Consider the following 25,024-nt stretch of genomic DNA (forward strand, 5'->3'; position numbering starts at 1 on the left):
TGGGATTATGTTGGTATAGCTACAGCGAAGTAGACATGCCGGTGTAAACCACCATAGTGTAGACATACACTGAGACCTGGTCTATGCTTAAAAGTTAGGTTGTAGCTTTGTACAGTGCGAATTCATACCTCCGAGCACTGTAGCAATGCCAGCCTGACCACTGGTGTAGTGGTGGCTAGATCCATGGAAGAATTCTTCCATCGACCTCACTGCCGCCACTTGGGGAGGTGGATTACCTACAGTGATTTGAAGACCCCTTTCATCGCTGTAGGAAGTATCTACCCTATGGCACTATAGGGGCACAGCTGCACCACCATAGCGGTGCTGCTGTAGTACCTGTAGTGTAGGCGTGGCCTTAGTCAACGTTACTAGCGTCCATGCTCATTCTCTCTCACTTTCACATACAGAATGAGAGAATCAAGAAACGAACAGTTTCTAGATCGCTTAGTAAACTGGGTGTGAGCAAACAATATACATTTTAATACAGCTAAATATAAAGGTATACATCTAGGCACAAAGAACGCAGGCCATCCTTACACAATTTGGGCCTCTATCCTGGGAAGCAATGACTCTGGGAAAGATTTTGGGGGTCATGGTGGAGAACCAGTTGAACATGAGTTCCCGGTGTGACGCTGTGGCTAAAAGAGCTCCTATGATCCAGGTGAATCTCAAATAGGAGCAGAGAGGTTATTTTACCTCTATATTTGGCACTAGTTCGACTGCTGGTGGAATACAGTGTCCATTTCTGGCACCCACAATTCAAGAAGGATGTTAATAAACTGGAGAGGGGTCAGAGAAGAGCCAGGAGAATGATTAAAGTATTGGACAACCTGCCTTAGAGTGACAGACTCCAGGAGCTCAATCTATTTAGTTTAACAAAGAGAAATTGAGGGGTGACTTGATCCCAGTCTCTAAGTACCTACACGGGGAACAAATATTTAATAACAGGCTCTTCAATTTAGCAGAGAAAGGTCTAACATGATCTGATGGCTGGAAATTGAAGCTAGATGAATTCAGACTGGAAATAAGGTGTGACATTTTTAACAGTGAGTAATTAACCACTGGAACAACTTACCAAGAATTGGGGTGAATTCTCCATCACTGACCATTTTTAATTGAAGTTAAGATGTTTGTTTAACAGATCTGCTCTGGAAATTATTTTGGGGCCGTTCTAGGACCTATGGTATCCAGGTCAGACTAGATAACCACAACGTTCCCTGCTGGTCCTGGAAGCTATGAAGATTTTGTTCTACTGACCTTTCAGAAGAAGCCAAGGAAGGGAAGAGAAGAGAGCAGGAAATGTTGCCAGGGGGGGCGGCAAAGGCACCATGCACATATATTGGATTCTGCTGTGCCATTGTCGATCCTGTCAGTGAATCTCTGGGTCCAGATTTTGAACTGTTTACATGGCTTGAACCTGCTTATCTCAAGGCCATTTGATTAGACGGATGAGCTGAAATAGCTATATTCAGCTGAGAAAACTGATCTAATCTCTGCATATTAAAAAGGTCTCTTTTAGGGCACAAGTTTCAGAGGCGTCGCCGTGTTAGTCTGTTTCAGCAAAAACAACAAGGAGCCCACGCATCTGACGAAGTGGGTTCCAGCCCACGAAAGCTTCTGCCCAAATCAATTTGTTAGTCTCTAAGGTGCCGCAGGACTCCTTGATGTTTTTATTAGAGCACGGTGGCAGCTCTGCTGTTGTTGAGTCTGAGGGTCACTCAAGCTCAGATCCACAAAGAATCTATATCATTGCAGAGGTTTAAGGGCGACTGCTTTACGTGCTCTAAAATCCTCATGCTGATTCAGCTTGTTTGGAAATTTGCTGTATCTCATGAGGGTGTGGGGTAAAGGTTGTGGTCATTTGAGCATGAGGCTCTTGTGAAACTGCCCTTCCCCCACCCCTCCAGTCATGTGTTTACAATAGATTCTGGTTCTGATAATGGCTTTTTGTCCACACCTAAGGTTCAAACGATGGCGCAGATCCTCCCCAGACTGATATCATGGGCTCTCAGAATTGATCTCAGCTTGCGTATGGGAACCCACTGTCCCTCTGGGGAAGCAGTATTGAGAGCGTTATTGAGGGTAAAGTTTTCTCGGCAGATAGGTTGGAGCCTAACACCTAAACTGTCCAAAAATGTATTGGCTCTGTCAAGGCTGTATCCCCACTCTGAACTTTAGGGTACAATGTGGGGGCCTGCATGAAGACTTCTAAGCTTAACTACCAGCTTAGCTCTGGTTCGCTGCCACCATCTCAAAGCTAATCCCCTTCCCTGGGAAGCCTTGAGAGACCTTCACCAATTCCCTGGTGAATACAGATCCAAACCCCTTGGATCTTAAAACAAGGAGAAATTAACCATCCCCCCTCCTTCCTCCCAACAACTCCTGGTGAACACAGATCCAACCCCCTTGGATCTAAAACAAGGAGAAATTAACCATTCCCCCTCCTTCCTTTCACCAACTCCTGGTGAATCAAGATCCAAACCCCTTGGATCTTAAAACAAGGAAAAATCAATCAGGTTCTTAAAAAGAAGGCTTTTAATTAAAGAAAAAGGTAAAAATCATCTCTGTAAAATCAGTATGGAAAATAACTTTACAGGGTAATCAAACGTAAAGAGCTCAGAGGACTCCCCTCTAGTCTTAGGTTCAAAGTACAGCAAACAAAGATAAACACTCTAGTAAAAGGTACATTTACAAGATGAGAAAACAAAGGAAAACTAACACGCCTTGCCTGGCTATTTACTTACAAGTTTGAAATAGGAGAGACTTGTTTAGAAAGATGTGGAGAACCTGGATTGATGTCTGGTCCCTCTCAGTCCTGAGAGCGAACCAACTCCCAAACAAAGAGCACAAACAAAAGCCTTCCCCCCGGGTTTGCGCATTGGCCTGCTAAACCCAGGGTTGTGAGCTCAATCCTTGAGGGGGCAATTTGGGAATTTAGTTGGGGATTACTCCTTCTTTGAGCAGGGGCTTGGACTAGATGATCTCCTGAGGTCCCTTCCAACCCTGGTATTCTATGATTCACTGTCTCTCCCCCAAGATTTGAAAGTATCTTGTCCCCTTATTGGTCCTTTGGGTCAGGTGCCAGCCAGGTTACCTGAGCTTCCTAACCCTTTACAGGGAAAAGGATTTTGGAGTCTCTGGCCAGGAGGGGTTTTATAGTACTGTACACAGGACAGCTGTTACCCTTCCCTTTATAGTTATGACAGGCTCGATCGGGGCTAGCACTGTGTGATGAAGCAGAGAAAGTACCAGCCAGCACAGCAAGGGTTAAAGACAGCTAGCCCTGCCCCATTATATCTGTGGCCAACACCAGGCCTGGAGCGAGGAGAAAAGAGAAGCTGGCTCAGTTGAGGACTGACTGACGGGCAAAGAGGCAGGAGCTAGGGCTGCCGTCTGGAAGCAAGCGCTGGCTCCCCAGCCAAGGGAGACCGTGAAGGAACACCCCCAGCACTGGAGGTAGCTGACTGAGGGAACCCCAGACACATTGTGGGGCTCGCCCTCTCCAGCTTGCGGCTGCCCCACCTAAAGGGACCCAGGACCAAAGAAAGGTGCTGCCCTGGACCCAAGAGGGAACCTGATGGGCAGCAAGCCACCGGTAGATTGGACTAGAGAGGCTATGCTGAACTGAACACGCTCATAGGAAGTAGTCTGAGATGGCTCAGCCCAGGAGGGGTCTGAGAGCCTGATGATCTAACCCCTAGGCTGCATGGCCACACAAGACCCCGTCACCCACAGGTTTATCTCCTTGAGCTGGGAGTCGCAGCTCCAGCTCCAAGTGTGGACATACCCTAGGGCTCTGTTGGAGCCGGGTGGCTTGCAGGCAGTGTGCTGTACTGGAAGCTGGGGGGCTCAAAGTGCCCTGCTGCAGCCAGGGAATCTGAGTTACACATGTTTGCCGTGAGTTTTGAGCCCTGTCCATGGCAGCTTTCAGAGAACTCATTGGCTTTGGAAGTTTGGCCCTGAGCCTAAAATGTCAGGTTGGAGGCGATAGTTTGAAGTGCTCTAAGATCCACGCCCAGGCTCTGGTTTAAACTGTAGAATTATTCTCAAGGAAGTGAGTGTTGATTAAACAGAGGGAAGATGAAAGAATGCTAGGAGGCAGCTGGCTTAATGGTACCATCCTCCCCAAGCGTTTCCGGAACAACGGCACGGAGTGGGACCAAAGGAAAGCAAGTGGCCGGTCGTTTAGTCAAAGGGTTCACCTCTTTTGCTTATCAAGTATGCAGGGACTTAACTCTTATATAGTGCAGTATGAGGGAATATGTGGTGGGGGCTGGAAGGGTGGGAAGTGGGGGCCTCCAACCTGCACCCCGTAGGGCTGTGCTCTGGTGAAGATACTGAGGGGCCAGCGTTGTCCTAGGGCTTCACGGCCTCCCAGGGGTTTCTGGTGAGCCTTCTTCCTGCAGTGTCCCACTCCCAGCCAGCTCTGCTCCCTTTCTGGAATGCCGGCCCTAGGGTTACCTCCCCGGGCACCTGGCCCCTTCTCCCAGGAGCCACCAGAGGAATTAGCACCACTCTGAGGCTGCCCCTGCCCTCTGACAGGTCTCTTTGGGTACGTCTGTGCTGCAAAGAAAAACCCGCAGTCCTGAGTCTCAGCGTCCGGGTCAATTGACTCGGGGTCACGGGGCTCAGACTGCTGGACTACAAATAAACCATGTAGACGTTCCCACTTGGGCTGGAGCCTGTGTTATGAAACTTGGGGAGGGGTCTCAGAGTCTGGGCTCCCGCCCGAGCAGGAACGTCTACATGGCTATTTTTAGCCTGGGAGCCAAAGCCAGTTGACCTGGGTTGTGTGAGACCTGGTGCCTCAGGGTTTTCATGGCAATGTAGACGTGCCTTATAGCCCTAGATGTAGCCCTTTAAGTAGCTCAGCTTGGCCCACCTGCTCTAACACGGGGGAACTCAGCCTGCATGATTTTCTGAAACGTTTAGGTTGCTTTCAGGCTGCTTATGCAAAATGGGCCCACCCTGTGAACAGACCGATAGCGTTCTTTAGGATCACTCAGCCAAAGATCAGACTTAGCCCTTCCGTGTACTGTAAGAGGGTTGTGTTTATTTGGTGTATGTTTCTAGATTTTACAGCAATTCCAGTGTGACTCAAATGATAACATACTTCTTATAATAAAGAACTCTATAAAGTTGAAGGACTGCTGATAAGAAGGGGAGTCATCAGCCTCACCACCGTGGCATGAGAGAAATGAGGGCTCAGGAACTGGAATGGATCAAGACATAAACACTATAGGCCCATTACTAGTGCCTCAGCTTCAGGAGTCATGTGATTACAGCAAAACCTCAGCTTTCATTTTAAGCAAAGGTTTTAGCGCTGAAGAAAAGTTGGCTGCTGTTGAGAACTGATCAAAGAAGCAAACAAAATATGAGCATTTATAAAAGATGTCTGGTTCTTTTAAAAGGATTTTGTAATGTAGTTGATGGGGCATTTTAAAAATTAATCCTATTTAAACGCATGCAAGTTTCTCCTCAAGTTTCCCAATCATTGGCCTTCTCCATGTTCCGACCCAATAGGATCTAAAGTTTGCTTCCCTTTCTTCCCTTTTCAGCACATCCTTCAGGTAGCGAGGGAAGATGATTTTATCATCGTTCAAGAGTCATCATATATAAAGGTTAGGAATAAAGAATTCTGAGGGGAAGAGAGCCAAGGTAAATTTGAAAACAAATGTTACAGAAATTGTATTGCAATTGTTCATTAAACATGACATGATTTTACTTAGCTGGAAAAAAAATCTCAATTTTAAACATTTTACCACCTTGGATCACACATTGCCTAGTAAGGAAGTAGACTGAGCTGCTCCCTCCAGATAAGAAGTGGATAATTTGTGGCAATGGAGCAGAGGCGGTGCGTGACTCCTGCGTTTCGGGAGGCTGGGCGGCATAAGTGCTGGAAGCTCCCTAGAAATTGGGGGAGCCACCGGCACATGGACCGTGGCCCCACCCCCTGCTCTGCTCTGAGGCCGACACCCACTTGGCCTCCTTCCCCTGAGGTCCCGCCCGTGTTCACCCAACTCCACCCCAGCCCTGGCCTCCCATCCGCAAAGCTCCGCCCACACACCTGCCACTCTTCGCCCCCTCCCCTGTGGCCCTACCCCACCCACTGTTCGTGTCTTTCCACCCCGAGCGGTGGGCGGGGAGGGTCCTTGGGGGAAGAGGCGGAGCAGGGGCGGGAAGAGGACAAGCAGGAGGACGGCCTCAAGGCGGAGCATGGCGGGGCTACAGCCCAGATGCCCTTTTGACGGTGGCGCTCACTAGAGTTTTGTTGGCATGAGTATGTCACTAGGGGTTGTGGTTTTATCAGGCCCCTGACTGGCGTAGCTATGCCGGCATAAGTTTTAAGTGTAGACCAGGCCGAAGCAGATCAAAGGTGATGCTTAAAAATGCTAATTACAGAGCTGCATTTTTGCATATTCCTCACTTCAATTCTGTCATAAATCACCATGATGCAAAATGTGAGGGGGAAAAATTCTTTCCCTGTTGAACTCTCTTTAGAAACTCTGAATTTTGTTACAGAATCTGCTGCCGTGTTTCGGACCCTTCAGTGGCCTCTGTGATCACAACAGCAAGCTTGCTACGAAGCTGTGGACCTACAGAACCACAGTTATGGCAACTCCGTTGTATGGCGGTGAAACATGGGCACTAAGGGACACCGGACTGAAGTTTTCAGTTCTCGTCCTCAGCTGCTCCGTATCCCGTGGCAGGACTTGATCGGCAATGAGGACATGTGAAGCTGAACCCAGCAACTGCCGGCATCAGCATGACTGCAGGTTCGGTGGCTTTGTTGGCATGGATGTAGTATTAAGATGGAAGACCAACAAATTCTAAAAGGTATTTACCAGGGAATGTTGCTACGTGGCCGGTGATCTTGTGGGCACCACAATATCACTAGTGATGGACGTAAACTGAATAACCACCTGAACATCACCTGAAGGATGTAGCCAGAGATCAGTCCAGGTGGTGCTCGGTCTGCAAGTAAGCCACATCTCTTTAGGATTTCCCATAATCGTGATTTTCATGAGCTAAAGAAATATGTACATAAGAAGCGATATTTTTGCATGCAATTAACAAAACAAAACAAAAAAACCCAACACACCCTGTTTTTTTGCCTATGTCCATCCCACTTAAAAAGACTCTGAGCTGTTTTTTTGTTTTATGTTAAATGCTTCCTCTAGGCTCTCTATCGCCTGCTCCTTGGTTATTTTTTTCCAACCCTGCGGCAGATTTGCTGGCTTAGCCTTGTACTTCTTAGCAAACTTATAGTTGAACCTGTTAAAAACAAACTTCCAGTAGTCAGAAGTGTCGATGCTGGGATCGGGCTGGATGCGCCATTCTGGGTAATATCGTCGATAATCTTTATAGGGATGAAATTTCTCTTCCGTTTCTGAATTCCTAAATACAGCGTTGGAAACCACATCGGAAGAACACAAAGAGTACTCAAGCATTCCTGTCCGTTTGTTTTTGCACTGCCCTAATCCCTGAGGCCGATGGACTGTAGCAAAGTGTTCCGTATGATCCATGCCTCCTGCTTCACAGGGGACTTTACAGAACGGGCACTGCTTCCCGCAGCCAAACACGCAGTTGAAGATTTCATCCTGGGGCTTCATGGACAGGTTGGAGAGTTTGGATTCAAATTTCAACTCTTCAAATTCAGCTAAGGTTTCTTTTTCCAGCTCGGGAAGGATGGCCTGAACGTGAGCCGAAAACTGTGCAGCATTTGCCGTGTTTTTAAACCGCACCACTCCTAGATGGTCCTTGGAAATCACCAAGTCTTTCTGTAACTCTCCACAAAATGTGTCTAAAAAGTCACAGACCGTGCTGGTGCTTTTGTCACGGAGAGACTCCAAAGCAGTCCTGACTTGTTTTATTACTGAGGACAGAATCTCTTTTTCCAGGTGTCGCAACCGTGCTGTCTGGCTGTAGCGATCTAGCAGGTGTCCTTCTACCCAGATTTTGACAAAACGTTCATAGTTATTAATGTATAGGATATAGGTGTCAAAGTTTTCATATTTCAGCAGCTTCTTCAAGACAGTGAACTGGAAAAGGCTTCGGTTTGTATATTCATCATACTGTCCACTGTTGAGAATGTCATCGACTATTTTTAACCCAAGTCTATTGTTCACATAGTCCACCAGGGCAGGTTTGAGACACCAATGACAGAAATCCCTGGCTCTTGTTTGGCAGGAATCCTTCCCCAAATAAAGATCTTTAAATGTGGAGAGATACTGCGGTTTTAGTTTCTCCAGAAATAGTTCAGGATCGTTTTCTTTGATGAAGCTTGCTTGCATCTTCTCTAATAAAGGAACCACTTCCCCCAAAATGTGAAGCTTCAGGTCAACTTTAAAGCAAGCGCTCGTGTGAAGTTCCTGAACGTCTGCCTCTTGAAGCCTCTCATTGATCATCCTCAACAGATTTCTGCTGTAAATTTCATCATAATCTACTTCGCCGTCTGCTATATTTCTAATATAATCTTTGCACTGTTCCATTAATGATTTAACAAGTTCTTCTGTTTTATGCCAGCATTCCTGTGTGAACCATTCATTCAGGGTCTTAATCCATGGTAAATCTAAGTATTCCTTTTTCATAATGAAAGATTTTGTTCCATAATTCAATAAATTGCTGTATTCCTGTAGCTTTAGACTGGATGGATTCCCCTGCTTTGCCAGGTCCTCTCTCAGCAGCAACTCAATGTCTTGATAAATTTGCCTTTCATCCATACAGCCGAGCCGTATTTTTGACACTGTCTCACTCCACATTTCCTCAAACTCCATTTCCAGTTCCTTGTTGTCTGCTTTGTTCTCTCTCATTTTACAGTCTTCCAAAAGCATGTCCATTTCACCTTCAATTGTTTTTATGCACATAGCCTGAATCGTGTTTTTCTTTCGCCATCCTTTGCTGGCAGTCACCAGATTGGAACAAATGGCACGTGAATAACTTGAACTGTGATGTGCAAATGGACGTGAATGCCTAACAAAATCTCCCATGTTCTTGTCTCTAACCGACTGCTTTACTGCTGCACTTTGAATCCGCTCCCAAATCCTGTGCGATTCACAGCTCACTTTCTGCTGAGTCTCACTTGTTAAGTTGGTCAGGACACAAGCATCTAATTTAGCTGGAGGTTGATTCTGGAAGAAAGTTTGTTTTTCAGTTACCCACAGATTCATTTCCTTGCGGAACTCCCATTCCCATCCTACAGACTTTGCAGCTATCTTGGTGTAGGCTTCAGTTGTGAAGGGGTTTCTAAAGCTGAAGAGGAAGTCATCATGTTTTAGAGCATTCCACAGACTCTTCACCCATTCGATAAATTGGGGAATGTCTTTGGGAATGGTGTTAAGTGAATGTTGTCTTACAAATTCAAACAAGCCTTTCTTTAGCCCCCACACACTCTCACTGTACCCAGTGTTCACTGGTGCCATTGGAGGGTCCCCATGCCACTGGCTGGGGATGTACCAATTGTGTTTCTCAGGATCATGGTCCATAATGTCAGAAACCGTAATTTCTTTCTGTAGTTTTTCCATCTTTGCTGCAGCTACAGTCATTTCATTCAGCTGCTCCACAAGATATTTCTTGTCTCTCATGTTTTGTTCATATGCAGCTACATCATTGACGTTCTGATGCGCAAATTGGCAGATGGGCATGTGCTCCGTTTCCTCCATTCTGAGAAAGGCATGGACCACAATTTGCAGAACATCCTGCATTTTGGTGGCATTCTCCATGGCCAGGTTAACGATGGTTATGTCGCTCAGTCCAATCACCAGTGTGGCCAGCTCATTGTCATGTTGATAACTGTCCTCCAGTATGGCCAGTTCAGGGGCTTTCAAGCCTTCTGTGTCTATTACAAGGATGAAATCACAGCCCAGTTCCTGCTGAAAGTTCTCTGCCACTTTAATGAGTGACATGAAGGCTCCTCGCGTACATCGGCCACTGCTCACTGCAAACTGCAGGCCGAACATGGTGTTGAGGAGGGTGGATTTCCCAGTGCTCTGCCCTCCCAGCACCGTTAAAACCAGCATTTTGGACTTTCCCCCCAGCTTGGCTTGGAGCTCAGTCAGAACATCTGTTACCCACTGCAGTGGGATGTTGGATACATCTCCATCGATCAGCTCCATGGGAAACCCTTCCAGCATCAGGTCAGCTGCTAACCTCGGGAAATGAATGAATTTCCTTTGAATTTTTCCCATTTTGCCTTCCTTCACCATTGAGTGTTCAGCCTCGTAGAACTGCCCCAACTCACGCAGGAAATGCTCCACTCCTAGGGAACTGGCAGAGATGGATTCATCCAGTTCTGGTAGCTTTTGTTCGTTAGGCTGCAAGTTAGGACGGTTCCCCTTAGCAATGCCATCTAAATTAAATTTCATGCATTTCAGGAAGTAGCGTATTTCCATTTGAGATAGTGTTCCTATTCCACTGATAAATTTAGTCAAACCATCAGTAAGGTCACATTTATTCTGCTGTGTACGTAACTCCAACAATTTCTCTTTCAGCCTAGATTTATATTCTTCTGTGGGGACGTCCCCTTGTCCTTTCAATCTGCACATTTCTCTTTCCACGTTGCTTAAGCTCTTCCACAGGTCCCCTTGCAGTTGCAGTGTTTGCCTCTTGTAATTTCCAATATCTTTTATTTCTGCCGTGATTTCTTTAACGCGGTTCTTTGCTCTCTGACATTCCTCACAGTCCTCATCCAGATGGATTCCGAGTTCACGTGCGGTCACAGCCATGCCTTCCATATTCATGTCCTTGTGATGATCGTTCATTATACTTCCTATAGCAGAGCACAACTTTTCCATGAATTCCTCTTTCTTGGTCCCGATTTCTTTCTCTAGGACATGTTGTTTACTCAGTTTCAGCACTGGTGCTAATTTATTAAGGAATTCCTGAGTTTCACTCTGTTTGCCAGACTCGTAATTGAGGATGAAGTAGTATTTAGTGGCTGATCCCTGCAGAGATGATAAGAGCGTGTATTGTCTCTCATTGATACGCTCCGTTAATATGAACACTGCTGAGGAGATCTCTGTTAAAAAGCTGAACTGCAGCCAGTGGGACTCAATGTCTCCACGCAGATTTGTAACCGCAACGGGCTCTGGGAAAAGATCTGAATCCTCATTTCCAGCAGGGAAATACCAGGAAATCTCGACCAGCCCATTTGCGATTTCCCGAGGGATGTTCCCAGACTCCATGTCCCGATGGATGAAGAAATCGTGGTGCTGCTGGGAGGGGCTGAGAACCTCATTGAGGAGTTTGGACTTGGAGAAGCTGCAGCTCCCCATCCGCACAAAGGAAATGGTTGGCATTGACGTGAGCACCAGGCTCTCCTCTCTGAACCCTCTGCTGTCTGCCAGGGAGTGTGGCCTCCACTTCCTCACAATGTCCCTCATGGCCCACAGCATTAGGTGCACCTGGGGGTGTCGAGGGCAGGGAGCAGCAGAGGGAGGGCAAACTGGCACATGGACATTTTGGACAGGATCTCCTGCTGCAGGAAACTGTCTGAGCAAAGCAGAACGGCACAGAGAACATCGAGGGGGTGCAGAGAAGCTCTAGCGTCCATGTTGCTATAATGAAGAACATTGCCACCATCGCCTTGTCTCCCATTGTCATCACTGCTTGCTTTGTCAGCAGATGCTCCCTGCCCAAAGCTTGTGTTTCTGGCGGTCCCATTCAAAGCTATGACCTTCCTCAGAAAATGCCACGGTAAATCCCCTAATGCCCGAGGAGTCCAGTTCTGTAGACTTTCTGGGTTGATTTCCTGGAGTTCTCTCAAGCCCAGCTTCGTGCTTCTGTGCTTCTCCATCTTCAGCTTGGCCAGAAGGTCCTGGAGTGCTCTCCTTCTCTCTGCAGAAAGAGGTTAAAGCATGAGCAGGTTTCAGAATCCCTCTGGTATTAAATATACCTGTTTTGAACGTGTTTATTCTGACACGTATCAGTGGGAATTATCTGTTTGCAACCCCTGCTAATGCAGTCTGGCTCTTTTTCCTGCACTAGAACCTGGAACACATATGGAAGTTTGAGTCTGCTATAGCCTGCAGGCTATGGAAACTGGCTAAATCGATACAGCGGTGTTGATTTAGTGGGTCTAGTGAAGGCACAGTAAGTCAATGGCAGAGCGCTGTCCCGTCAACATCTGTACTCCACCTCCCTGAGGGGCAGAAGCTATTTCAATGAGACAGTGTCTTCCATCGACATAGGTCGACTTACAGTGATGTCTATACCATGCTAAGTTGCATCAACTTCAGTCATGTAACTGAAGTAGTGTAACTTAGATCAACTTTCAGCATTAGTGTAGACCAGCCCTTAGTATGTGAACCCAAGTTCCCCCTGGCATGAACACTCTAGGAAACTGGAAGTTGACATACCAAAGCCTTCCTTTTTACAATCTCATTCTAGTCAAATTATTGACAGAAGTACTGTTAATCTAGTGCTTCAACAGGTATTACACGGACTCTTACATTACACGATGTTTCCATTAAAATAAGAAAGATTCAAATGTATTCAGTGTCCATGCTAGAAAATGGTTCCTCAACAATTAAACCCCATTCCAGCGGCCGATACGCTCAAAATATAGCTAAAAAAAGAAAAAAACTAATTTCTGCTGTAGGCCAAAGTTTGCTTCCCAAAATGCATTTACAACAGACAGCCACCACTGCTGCTAACCCAAACCAAAACTCACTGAGTTCCCCTTCTAGGCCTAGACCTTTTCTGTTCACACGCACACACCACTGGATGGAGAAAGGGAGGCCAGCTGCCTTAATGTGACATGCTCTGTTTTACTTCACATTCATGACACACATAGACATGGTCATACAGTCAAAGCGAATGTGATGAGGGTCACATCTTCAATTAAGGAGTGATGCATATTCATACCTCAAATACGGATAGAGAAATTTGGGATGCTGTCTCTCACACTGACCCACTTCTGTGGTCTCATGCCCCCTTTTTTGCTTCCTTTTTACCAGTAGATAGCGCTCTCTGGGATGAACTGGGGGGACATTTTTGTCATGAAAGCAAAAAAAAAAAAAAGTATCAACTCAAACCAATGGGGTCTCACCCTAATTTTTTCTGGCCCTGAGGTGCTTCCAACAAAACATGCAGTTGGAAATTTTGCTCTCTCTCCTCTCATTCCAACCATGAGGATCCATGGGCCTTGAAGGCTGGTCCCCAGGTGGCCTTCGCATCCCGGCCCTCATCCGGCCACTTGTTAGTAAGCGATGGGCTGAGAATGACTAATGGAACCCTAGCCCCACCAGAAGCACCGCCCATGGGAGTCATGATTGGAGGAGCGGCTGAGCTTTTTAAGCCAGAAAGAGACACAGGAAGTTGTCTGTGCAACGAGGTGAACTCCTGGCTGGCTGCTATGTCGGTCTCGGCCTTCTCGCCGAGCCCTGAGCCCAGCTTCCCTGCCTTGCTCCTGGTTCCTGCCTTCCAACGTTGTTTGTGATACCTGCCCCGGGTCTATGACTCTCGTGCCAGTCTGACCCTTGGCTTGACTCCCGACTCCAGCTCTGACCACTAGGTCTGACTGTTCATGTCCTGGTCATGATGCCAACCATGAAATCTCTTCCCAGTTTCTCTCCTAAGTTCCAGGACTATGGAAATGGCCATGTTTAGCCTGGAAGGGCTAGGCGCTTACCAGATTTCAAAAGGGGGACTGAGTCACCTACAACCAACATTTTAGCACCACTGGCATTCACAAAACTTCTGCTTAGCTGCTGCCTTATGCTGTAGATGCCCAAAATCCCCGAGGTGCCCAAGTTTCCACCAGTAAAGTCCCTGAGGCAGCTCAGTTTCGGCAGCTGGGCCTGCGCGCAGACACCTACATCTTGACGCTGCCCAGCAGCTTTGTGTCTAACTAACATACCAGCCCTGGTAGGACTCAAATTCAGCCTCCCCCTGCCTAGCTCGCCCAGACTGGTCAACGTGCTATAGCATGTCTACTAGAGCAAACCTCTTGTTATAGTTAGTGGGTTGCTCACTGTCTTAAGATATAAAAGATCTGGGTTCAATCCCCACTCTGCCACATGCCTTATTGGCTAAAATTGCTGGGAATCAACTCATACTGAAAGTCATTCCATAAATGTGTTTATCTAGATACAGAAGAGGAATTACCTACCTTTAAAAAGATCTTTCTCCTCCAACTCTGGATCTTGCTGAGTGTCTGATTCCTGTTTGGAGTTTAAAGCATCTAGCAAAGAAAATCAGAGAGACAAACACATATTGGTTCTACGTTTATATAATCGCTGTGCATTTTCTCTAGCGACTTACGTGTGTCTGTGCATTTTCCCCACCTTTGGTTTCATTAGGAACAACATGAGCATGATGACGAACTGTTTAAAATTCCATGAAAGTAATCTGACACAAGCAGGTCACAATAGGGAGGTGGAAACTGTTGGTAGAAGACCACACCTTAACTTTTGGTAAGCCAAAGTTGGACACAAGCCACACGATGACTCAATTGAAATGGAAACTATTTTTTAAAAAAAGCATTGACTAAAAGTGCAGAAAGTTTCAAATAATAGGTAAGAAAAGCAAAATGAAAATAAGAAAAATATGCACGTTACATTGGAAGGTCAGGATAGTCGTCTCCCTTTTACAGATGGGGAAACTGAGGCACAGATCTGGGAAGTGATGGCAGAGCTGGGAGTAGAACCCAGACAGTCATGATCCCAGAACCAGTGTAAGGAAAGAGCTGCAACCACAGGTTCTGACTCCATGGGTGCTCCAGGGTGCAAGCACCCATGGGGGAAAAACATAGTGGGTGCTCAGCACCCATCAGTCACAGCTGTTCAGAGGCGCCACCGATCAGCTGTTAGAGGGGGCTGCCAATCAGCTGTTTGGTGGCTGGGGGAAGCACTTGGGGGAGGGCAGAGAGCAGCAGGTGGCGGGCAGGCGGGGGCCTCGTGGGAGGGGTTGGAGCAGGGGCAGGAAGAGGCAGAGTGAGGGCAGGGTCTCAGGGGAAGGGGTGGAGTGGAGTCAGGGCCTCATGGTGGAGTAGGGGTGCAGCGTCCCCAGGAAAAACGAAAAGTCAGCCCCTATGGCTGTAATGAAAATCAAGAGAGCATTTGAGGCACAAAGAGGTCAGAGGGGATATTTCTCCTGCTTGAAGAGCTTTGCACAAACTTATCAAGGGGAAACCATTAGAAAGGAAAGAAACTGCAGCTGGGGAGTGAGAAAGGAAAGCAAATCCAGAAGTGAAGAATATTCAGGGTGGGGGGCTGATTTTTTCCTGGGGTTGCCACTTACCATTTCCTGTTGCCTTGGCGAGTTTCTCTGCTAAATCCCTCTCATTTATTGATTTCAGCGCCTCCACGGTCACCTCCACCGCATAATTTCCTTCATAGCAGCTGATCAGCTTGTCAGTGAGGTCGATGACATCCACTTTCTTCAGTGTCCCACGGCCGATATGTTCATATCCCTCCTTCAGTGGCATTTCGTGCAGTTTGAACTTGAACTTCTTGAGCTCATCTTCCCCCAGGTCTTCCAGGGTCAGCAGCAGATGATCTCTCAGGGTCTTCGCCATCCTGCCTCCTCAGAGGAAAGCTGTGCACACTGCCAGGCCAGGGCAGAGTGTGTCAGGAAACAGCTGCACGCACGCAAAGGGCAAATTTCTTCCTGAGGCTCCGGAAAGCTGAGAGGTTGTTTGTTTAGAGACCAAAAAAAAAAGCAGAGAGAGCAAAAACGAAACTAGAGCTGTACGGAACTAGACTCGAAGCAAGCCCCTCCTTTCTCTCCTCCAGCTCCCCCGACAAAACCAGCGCTGTGCCTCTGGTTACTATCCCCCGTGCAAATTCCAAAACACGCATCTGATCCCTTGTCTCCATTCTGCTGGCATCTCCTTGCACCGGCATTATGACTGCATTCCTATTATTACGCCCTCCCCTTTCCCTCTTGCTATCTATGGTAGATAAAGACACTGGCAATAAGAAGCCCACCTTGTCTCTCTCATACACACATTTTTCACCATTGATTTTAGTGACGTCATTCCTGATTTACGTCAGTGTGATGGAGAGGAGAATCCGGCTCAAGGAAGGTTTGGAAACTGGTGAATGTTTTGGATCAATGCTCTGGGCCAAAAATCCAACAGAAAGGAATGGAAAAGTAAAGAAAGGATCGGATTGAGTCTAAGTCCAGGTTTTGAAGCTTACCCAAGATGCGAGTCTGTTCGTCTCAGTACTGTTTGATAAGAAGCAGGGGCTGTGACTGCTTCCTGTTTGGAACCTGCGGAAGGAAGGTGTTGGGAAATCAACAAGGGATGATCATCATTTAAGCTGTGCAGGGCTGTTAAGTGGGTCCTGTGTCAAGCTGCGCATGGTGCAGGGAAACAGATAAAGCCAATGACCCGGGCTTCCCTCGCTGTGCTGGGGTGATTAATGGGATGCGTATCTCCCTTTGTCTGTTCCCCCATAGACCCAACCTTGCCTGTGAGTGCGCACACCAAAAGAGCTACTTAGTGATTGTTATGCAGGCCTAAGTGGATCACTGTGGACAATTTATCAACATTAACATTGGCTGGTCACGATGCTCCGCTTTTTAGACCCAGAGGACATTTTGACAGGGCGAAAGCCTTTCTGAATAAGTCATAAATTCCAAGGCCAGAAAGGACCATTGTGATCATCTAGTCTGATCCCCTGTGTAACATAGGCCAGAGACCTGCCCCAAAATAATTCCTAGAGCAGATCTTCTAGAAAAACATCCAGCCTTTAAAAATAGTCAGTGATGGAGAATCCACCACGCCACTTGGATCAGTTGTTCCAATGGTTAATTACTCTCACCTTTTTTAAAACGTGTGCCTTATTTCCAGTCTGAATTTGTTTAGCTTCCAGTCATTGCATATATACTGCAAATACGTTCTTAAAGTCTGCACCTGTCAGACAGATGGATAAATATCTCTGATCTGTTGACATATTGTTAAGTTGCACTCCTTATTCTTTATGGAAATATGCTTATGAATATGACATAACTGGAATACGCTTTATGCAAAATGAGTCATGTAAAATAACTTTCCCAAGGGTATCATCTACTGAATGTGTTCATTCTATTTGCACGCATATATCATTCCTATGTCCGAAGTTTGAAATATGAAGTGTAAATCTATGTTATTAATGTAGTTATGCCAAGTGAGGGCCTTTAACGATACTTCAGGATCTTGATGACGCTTAAGCAAGAAACAATTGGCTGCGAATGGATTTGTTTTTCTGTAAGTCCGTGGGACACCTGTGAGGAGGAGGGGCGATGGGGGTCCCTGTGAAGACGTGTCTGTGTCATCTGATGCTAGAATCCATCTTGGATTTTATATTTTTCCATGAGGCATGGAAAAATTTTAAACAAGAGAACAAAGGATTCCCACCTTCTGCAAAAGCTATATAAGGGTGGGAAGCCTAACATGAGAGGCCAGTCATGAGGATACCCACTGCTTACCACCGAAGATGTCTGCTGGAACTAACAGAGACTGAACAGGGGGAAGGATTGGGCCTGGACTAGAAATGAGTCTAGTGTGTGAAAGAAGCTTATTGGAACATCTTTGAGGCTGAGATATTACATGTCATCAGTTCCTTAATGTATTAAGCTTAGCTTTGCATGTTTGTTTTGTTTTGCTTAGTAACTTACTTTGTTCTGTCTGTTACCTCTTATGATTCACTTGAATCCTACCTTTTATACTTAATAAAATCACTTTTGTTTATTAATAAACCCAGCGTAAGTCATTGTTACCTGGGGGGGGGGGGGGGGGGGCAAACAGTCTGTGCATCTCTCTCTTTACTTTGAGAAAGAGGATGAATAACAAACTTGTACTGTATAAAACTTTATACAGTGTAAGCTGAATTTATCTGGGGTTCAGGCTCCCAGAAGGGCTGTGCACTGGGGTGCTGAGGCAAGTCCCTTTAACTGAGTCTGCCCAGAGCTGAGCTGATCTCAGTATCTGTATTCTGCCGAGGGGCGCAGCCCTATCTCTGTGTCTGTGCTGGAGGAGGCCTGGAGGGTCTGGCTCACCAAGACAGAGGCAAGGGGTGCCCATTTTGGCAGAAGGGTTAGGCTCAGTGGTATTTCAGCACATCCAGTGACAGTCCCAAAGGGGTCCCGATGAGAGAACCCATCACACATGTAAATTGAATATTGTCTCATTCACAGTGGGTCCTTTATTACCAGTCTGAACTGAATGAAAATGAAGGATTGTGAGGACATCAGAGAAGAAAATTCTAATAGGAAAAGACAAGGAGTGGGGAAGGAAAAAAACCCTATCTGGAAGAATACGTCAAAGGTTTGCTCCACTATATCTATGAGACAAAGACAACAAGCTGTCATGCATAAAGAAAACGGACACTACTTTTGCTTGATTGAAAACACTGAGGAGACCTTTGGGTGAGAGAAACTTCTGTAGACAAGAGAGTAACGTACTAGTTAAGTTTAGTCTCTAGAAAATGTGTTGTGATTTTGTTTTATATGTAACCATTTATTTCCAACGTTCTTACTCGTTATGACTTGAATTTCTGTAAGCAGGATATTTTGCTAAAGAAGCAGCATCTTTAAACATAAAATTAGGGCTGCACGAGAGTGATATTTTTGGAAAGATAGCTGCTGGGAAGCTAGTTCAAAATGACTTGCAATGGTGGGAAAACATATATAAACAAAGTGACGTGCAAAGCATTCCTGTCATGATGATTCATTTATTGCATAGCTATATCACAGAGAGGAATATTACAGAGAGGCAGGCTGGACGGCTTTGTGGCATGGGACTTGTGTGATCTTAAGCAAGTCGTTGAATCTCTTTTCCCATCTGTGTGGATAATACTTCTTCCTGTGTCTGTTGTGTCTATTTAGATCGTAAGCCCTTCAGGGCAAGTCTTGTCTCTTACTGTTTATGTGCAGCATCTGGCAAAAAGTGTCCCCAAGGCACTACTGTAATATAAATAATGATATCTAGCCTGATCTTCCCTGCTTCTGTTGGAGCAGCCAGAGAAGTGGATTTGAATAGGCCAAAGCCCTGAATTGGAAGGGTGATATGGTGTTGGAATCTTTCCCAAAGAGTTTTTCTCCTAACTCTCTGTCAGGCATTTGAGTTAAATATGGATGCACAAAAAGCAATCAAAGAGCAGTTTAAAACAGCCTGACTTAAAAATCGCTTCCCCCTTTACCTCCACTCCCATGGTTCTTGCGATGTCATCATTCTACTAATTTCCCAGTTGTCCATAGTATCTTCCAAGGTAAATAAGGCCTGCATTTTTAATGCAAAAAAAAACCAACAAATAAAATCACACACGCATCACAAAGAAAACATGCTCACCCCACCCACTGAATGCACACACTCTAAAAACACATGTACTTTTAGGCCGCCTTTGTTCATTAAAAAGGCCACAAATGCATTTCCTTTCTTTTGTGGGTCACCCTTCAGTTACTTGTCTTCCTGTCCCCGAGCTTGTGTTTCAAAGCTACGTGCTTAATCTTCACATTCTACCGCAACACAGAACTTGCACCAGCAGATGGGTTAAATGTTTGTATCCCGGCTGCTTGGAGGGTTAGCACTGCTGCCCTCAGACAGATTCCTCAGGAAAGGAATGAACGACAATCACTCCGCCTCTTTTCATTGTAACTAGAATCTTTGCTGTTTCCTGTGAGATTAGGGGTCTGATTAGTGGAACTCCAGTTTGTGTGTGTGCATCTACTGCCCCCTATTGGTTGGGATTGTATGTGTGCATGCTAACAACTGATGGTTATGCATATAAAATACAAAACCCAAAGCAAAGTTCCTTACTGGAAATGAGATGTGCGAGGAATATTGTAAGGAAATTAATTAACAGAGCCCTCTGAAAGTATTATGCTGAGGAGGGAAAAATCAAATGCACAACTACAAAATGGGGAATAACTGGCCAGGTGGTCATGCTGCTTAAACGGATCTGGGGGTGCTAGTGAATCACAAATTGAATTTGAGTCAAGAATGTGATGCAGTTGCGAAAATGGCTAATATCGTTCTGGGCTGTATTAACAGGAGTGTCGTATGTAAGACAGGGGAAGTAATTGTCCCGCTTTACTCAGCACTGGTGAACCTCTGCTGTAATACTGTGTCCAGTTTTGGGTGCCACACTAAGAAAGATGTGGAGAAACTGGAGAAAGGCCAGAGGAGAGCAACAAACATGAGAACAAGTTTAGAAAACCTGACCTATGAGGAAAGGTTAAAAAAATTGGGAATGTTCAGTGTAGAGAAAAGAAGACTGAGGGAAGATCTGATAAGTCTTCATCTATGTCAAGGGCTGGGATGAAGAGGACAGCGGCCAATTGTTCTGTATGTCTGCTGAAGGCAGGACAAGAAATAATTGGCTTAATCTGTAGCAAGGGAGGCTTAGGTTAGATACACCTCTACCCCGATATAATGCCAAAAAATCTTACCGCATTATAGGTGAAACCGCGTTATATTTAACTTGCTTTAATCCACTGGAGTGCGCAGCCCCGCCCTCCGGAGCACTGCTTTACCGCGTTATATCCAAATTCGTGTTATATCGGGTCGCGTTATAGCGGGGTAGAGGTGTATTAGGAAAAACTTTCTAACTGTATGGATAATTAAGTGCTGGAACAGGCTTCCAAGGGAGGTTGTGAAGTCCCTATCACTGGAGGTTTCTAAGATCAGGTTGGACAAACATCTGTCAGGTGAATCTAGGTTTACGTGGTCCTGCCTCAGCTCAGGGGGATGGACTTGGTGACTTCTCATGGTCTCTTCCATCCCTACATTTCTATGATTCTATAAATGGGTCAGATGTTAGGGAACAAACAGAAAGAAACTGGCTAGAGCAGGGACGATGGGCCATCTAAGCACCGAAATAGGCTGAATTCAACAATGGGCACTGGTGTCTCTGGGACTCGTTCCTTTCCCATTCTCCCAGAGAAGCTGATGGTAAATTGCCCTTTGACTTCAGTGGAACTGGCCCTCTTGTCCGTAGTCTCTGGGTAGGGAGGAAGAGGGTAATAATATCTTGCATAGGTGCCGACTCCGGAGCACCCATGGAAAAAAGTTAGCGGGTGCTTAGCACCCACCGGCAGCCATGCTCCCCTTCCCCCCCACACTCCCTCTTGCCTGTGGCCCCCGACGATCAACTCCTCCCCTCCCTCCCAGTGCCTCCCGCCCGCCGCAGAAGAGGGCTCTGCTACTTCCCTCCACGGGCAGCGTCCTGCTGCCACTAGCACTGGAATCCCCTGATTCCCCTGAGGTGAGGCTCCTTGTCCAGCCCAGGAGCAAACCACCCTGATCCCAAACTACCAGCCCTTCCTGAACCCCCAGACCCTGAGCTCATCCCTTCCTAAATGGAGAGGGGAGAGTCCCTCTCCAATCCCCCAAGCCTGAACTCCCTTTCTTGTCCCCAGGGGGTCGGTTGTGTCAGTTTAACTGTCACTCCAGAGACATGCCCAGCTCCCCTCTCTCTTCGGGGCCGCCTGGGCCCTCGTTAGCCTCAGGTCACGTGGGCAGGGCGCTCGTTTGCATAAAGGGATGCTGGAGAAGCCAATCAGGAACCAGAGAGAGGTCTTAGGGGAGCTCCCCAGAGGCCCTGTGGCTGGGAACATGTCTATGGCAATCAAGCCTGTGATGCAAGGAGTCTGGGCAAGGAGCACAGGGGTCTGGTCCCAGCCCCACAGCAGGGAGGGGCAATGGGAAATGGAACAGGAAACATAATTGCATCCAAGAAAGCAGGGCTCAAATCTGGACAAATGAAAAAGGGGTGGTGCCCTCCCAACCTCTGCCCCCAAGCCAAGCTACACCCATTGGAGACACAAAAAGGAGATACAGCCGATTGCACATGGGTTCAAATGGGCACCAATTTTTGGTGACTGGATACTGGTAAAAGGCTCTTATTCAGTCAAAGAGTCCTCCGTGGTGAGGGAGAAAGGGTTGGTTCTGTTGTTCCGTTTTGAATCATGAATGAAAGTCACTTTCTTGCTTTGGACAAAACAGACCGACATAGGATGGGGAGAAGAGCTAGGAAAGTAAAGGTGAGGGAGATACGGGTTTTGTTGGTGTTCTCGGGATACAGGGCAGCTGGTCAGTCACGGATGGAGGCTTTGGGGGGGGGCAGGTTGGCCGTGGCCGCTGTTTCTCTGGAGACTCCAGTTCACCTTCCCCGTCAGGTACGTCTGGTCAGCTCCCTCTCTTTCAGTGGTCCTTCACAGTCTGGACAGAGTGGGAGAGGCCATCTCATCTCACCGTGCTGGTGCCATGCACTACAGATGATTACAGGGTCAGATGAAAAGCCCAGAGGGAGCGACTGGACAGGAGGAAGATGAGGGGGGCAGAAAGGGGCAGACAAGGGAAGGGAAGACAGAGCAGGATCTCCCATATATCAGGTTGAGGTTCTTGCTGATACAGCAACGTCAAGCGTCCCCATTGGAGTACCAAGGTCTGGCGTCCGAACAATCCTTCTGCCACAGCAGTGGTGATGGTAAAAGAAAGGTGGTTTTGTTCTCCCTCTAAGTCTCTTTTTAAGAGCTCCAAACAGGTGGTGGGTGGAACAATCCATCGTCATTATTTGATCCACCAATTAGGTCTAATTTCTGACACACCAATTTTGGTTCATTAATTTCCAGTCCTCTGCTCCTCTTAGTTACCAGTCAGAATCTTAACACAGCCCTGGAATGGTGTCAGCAGACCCTCTGATTACATGAATACAATCTTTCGGTCCCCCCCTCACAACCTTTCTTAAACAGTTTGATATCACAGATCATTGTGGCAACAAAGGAACCTTTACTCCCTTTTCACTATGTCGGCTAATTACTGAGGTAGGCCCTGCTAGGCCCCAATTATTACAACTGGGCCCCTGCAGAGGTTACTCCTAAAGGGATTCTGCGTGACTGTGTCGCCGCAGAAAATGCTCCCCACTCCCGGGCAGAATTCCTATGCTTCCCTGCTGAAAACAGCAGCGAAGCCGCACAGGAGAGGGTGGATGACCATGGATGCAGTTTTTTGGGGGGGGGGATTGCTCCCCCCAAACAGAGGTGAGGCATGAGGGGGCACACGGGGTTATGTGCCGCTGCCCCCCATCTTTTCTGCAAGTGCAGGGCTGCCCGGCTGAAGGAGGTTGTCTTGGGTCTGCTGACTCGACAGATGAACGCCACCTCCTGGGACCTAGTGCCAGTCGTGCTCCCCTTCTGTGTGCTGGGAGCCTTCCTTTTTTCTGTGGAACTGTGAGTGCCCGCCGTGGGGCTGGGTAAGAGGGGGTGGAGGAAAGGAGGGAAGAGAGGGTGAGGGGATGGGGAAGGAAGGGGGTGGAATAGGGCAGGGGGAGGGGAATGTGGGAGTGGGGGGAGGGGTGGAGAAGAAAAGGGGATAGGGGAATCGCGGGAGAAATGGGAGCACAGTATGCAGCGTCCCCTCAGTAGCAGCTGGGGCTCTCCCGTTAAGCAGGCCCATCAAACCCTCACCCTGACAAGCCCTACCCCCCTATACCTGGACCCCTCCGACAAGCCCCCTCACCCAGACCCCCACCCCACCGAGCCCCAACCAGCTGCACCTGGACCCGCACCCCATCAAGCCCCTGGCTCCCAGACCCTCCACTGAGCCCCCTGCACCCAGACTCCCCCGCTGAGCCCCATCTCCCCACACCCAGCCCCTCCTGCTAAACCCCAATCACCTTCACCTGGATCCCCTGCACAGTCTCATTGTCCCTGCACCTGGAAACCCCCAACAAGCCCCTGTGCATCCAGAGCCCCCCACTGAACCGCCTGCACTCAGATTGCCCCACACAGAAACCACTCACCCCACACCTGGATCTCCCCACACTAAGCCCCTCCACATTTGGATCCTGCTGGGCTGAGCCTGCCTGCCCACACCTGCTGCATCTGGTGCAGAGGGCAGGGCCCCGGGGTGTTTCTGGGGCAGGCCCAGCTCTTGCACTGTGACAGGGTCAGGGGCAGCCTCACTGCCGAGTTCCTGTACCAGGGAAGGTGGAGGCTGCAGGGTGATCTCCCACCTCAATGCAACCAGTGGCCTGTGCTCCCCAGAGCCATGTTGGAGCCACATTTATGTATTGACAAAGAAAATGTGCATAATTTAAAAATATTGTGCGCATACTTTTAATTTTTTTGGCGCACAATTCCCTCAGGAGCAGAGGTGCATGAATGCAAACTTGGGACCCACTTCTGACAAGAGACACCAGCAACAGGAGTTGAGGAGTTTCAGCAGGGACTGTTGGAGCCCTCTGTCTTCTCTTCTGCTACATGACAGGTTTCAGAGTAGCAGCCGTGTTAGTCTGTATCCGCAAAAAGAACAGGAGTACTTGTGGCACCTTAGAGACTAACAAATTTATTAGTTATTCCACTCTGTATGCATCCGAAGAAGTGGGCTGTAGTCCACGAAAGCTTATGCTCTAATAAATTTGTCAGTCTCTAAGGTGCCACAAGTACTCCTGTTCTTCTGCTACATTTCGTCCTAATAGATGTAGGACACTTGGGCTTCTTAAGCTGCTCCCCCTGCTCTTCCTCCAGCTACGGCAGAGTAAGACAGGGATCATACAACCCAGGCAAGTACCTGTGCAATGGAGACTTCTCTGAGTCCACAAGGATCTGGGCGAGTGTTTAGGGCAGGGATCTCAAACTCAATTTACCTTAGGGCCAGGGCCAGTCCTCAAATCCTCCCAGCGGGCCAATATTGTCACTGAAGATGGTGTTCAGAAAAGAAAACGTTTATATTGTATTTTTTATTTCAAATTTCTTAGAAATAATACAACTTTATACAATTCTTCACCTGCCAGAGAGTTTTTAGTGTTTGCCAGACACCTGGCAACGCTTCAGTTCTGTCTGTTTGTTGATGTTTGGCCTCAGTGACGGAGCAGTTGAAACTTTCAGGATTGCAGCAAGGTGTGCATCAGATAGTTGTGCTCGGTATTTTGACTCGCTTATATTCATTGTGGTAAAAAGTGATGCTGCCTCCATGGCTGACTCTGCCCGGCAACTAGTGATGGTATTGTTGTCCCTCTCCCCCAGCCAATGGGAGCTGTGGGGGGTGGCACCTGCAGCAAACATTGCCCTCACACCGGCAACGCAGCTTCATGTG

At 47.4% G+C, this 25,024-nt stretch overlaps 1 pseudogene; it reads right to left on the reverse strand.

The window, feature by feature from the left end:
- Positions 1 to 6,995: 6,995 nt before the first annotated feature.
- Positions 6,996 to 16,074, reverse strand: LOC135983304 (up-regulator of cell proliferation-like; annotated as a pseudogene).
- Between the last annotated feature and the right edge of the window lie 8,950 nt (positions 16,075 to 25,024).

The sequence above is a fragment of the Chrysemys picta genome, chromosome 4, assembly GCF_011386835.1.
Source record: "Chrysemys picta bellii isolate R12L10 chromosome 4, ASM1138683v2, whole genome shotgun sequence".
In the NCBI taxonomy this organism is placed as follows: Eukaryota; Metazoa; Chordata; order Testudines; family Emydidae; genus Chrysemys; species Chrysemys picta.